Source organism: Empidonax traillii, unplaced genomic scaffold (assembly GCF_003031625.1).
Source record: "Empidonax traillii isolate 1590-97213 ecotype Southwest subspecies unplaced genomic scaffold, ASM303162v1 scaffold423:size1405600, whole genome shotgun sequence".
NCBI lineage: Eukaryota > Metazoa > Chordata > Aves > Passeriformes > Tyrannidae > Empidonax > Empidonax traillii.
In genome coordinates, this window is record NW_020955616.1 from 191411 (window position 1) to 192413 (window position 1003).

At 39.8% G+C, this 1003-nt stretch overlaps 1 protein-coding gene across 11 annotated transcripts in view; it reads left to right on the forward strand.

Moving 5' to 3' along the window:
• Nucleotides 1-1003, forward strand: part of MYCBP2 (MYC binding protein 2, E3 ubiquitin protein ligase) — a 177824-nt gene that overhangs the window by 24040 nt on the left and 152781 nt on the right. The gene's annotated exons all lie outside the window — the stretch shown is intronic.

The following is a 1003-nucleotide window of genomic DNA, read 5'->3' on the forward strand; positions in this document are numbered from 1 at the left end:
GCAATCCATCTACGTCCTGAGGACCTCGCTGCCACCGTCCAAGCGTGCTTGGCCCCGGCAGATGAACCTCAGGATTAAAGGGTGGGCTCAGTTCCGTGCACACTGTGTCTCACCTAAAAAATCCAATGCGCAGGCTGGAAGGTGGAAAGACCTTCCCCGGTTCTTCGTTCGCGAAGAGACTGGCCATTAGAATGTTGTTCAACTGCTTTTGTTACTAATGTTCAGTATGAAATAATATGAACAGCGTTTTTGGTGCTTCAGTTCCCAAACTCTGTGTTGCTAAATATGTTGACCTTAAAGTTAAATATTGAGATTTGTGTCTAGCCAACAATTAGAGACTACTGCTGCGAAGATTCATCCATATTGGCTAAAGGAGAAAGGGAGCATTCAATGTCTAAGGACTCCAAAGTTACCTCTGAAAATTCCTCCATAATGGAAAATGAAATAGAAGATATTTATGTGTTTCTATTAATATTTTCTCTCTGTGTAACCCCTGCCTCCATCACTTTAAATGCATGGGAACAGTACAATGAACTTCATAAAAAATGTTTACTTGTTGCAGAGACTAAATTTATGCAGAAGTAACAGCATTTTAAAATACAGCTCTGCTGCATTCATTCTCTACTAGAGAGCTGTTATTTCTCTATTTAAGCTAGGGTTTTGGAGGGATTTTCATGAAGGCTTGCTGCGGGCATGAAGACTTCTTCCTTCTAACCAGTAAAAAGAAAGTAGCTCGTTTCTAGAATGGTTCTAAAAAACAGAACTACTGAAATATCCAGTGAAAACACTTTCTAGTCAGCTGAATGCCTTTATTATACAAATTCACTGTAGAAAAACTTGGCCATCTTATCCCTATTTGCCACACCTCACTTAGTTACTCTATCTCAAAACAGATGACTTTGGGAGGGTGAAGCAAACCCTCTATCTATTCATTTGGTATTGACTTTTTGGGTACTTACCAGATTATTCTGCTTATCTCAAGTAGTGCAGCTTCAGACTATAG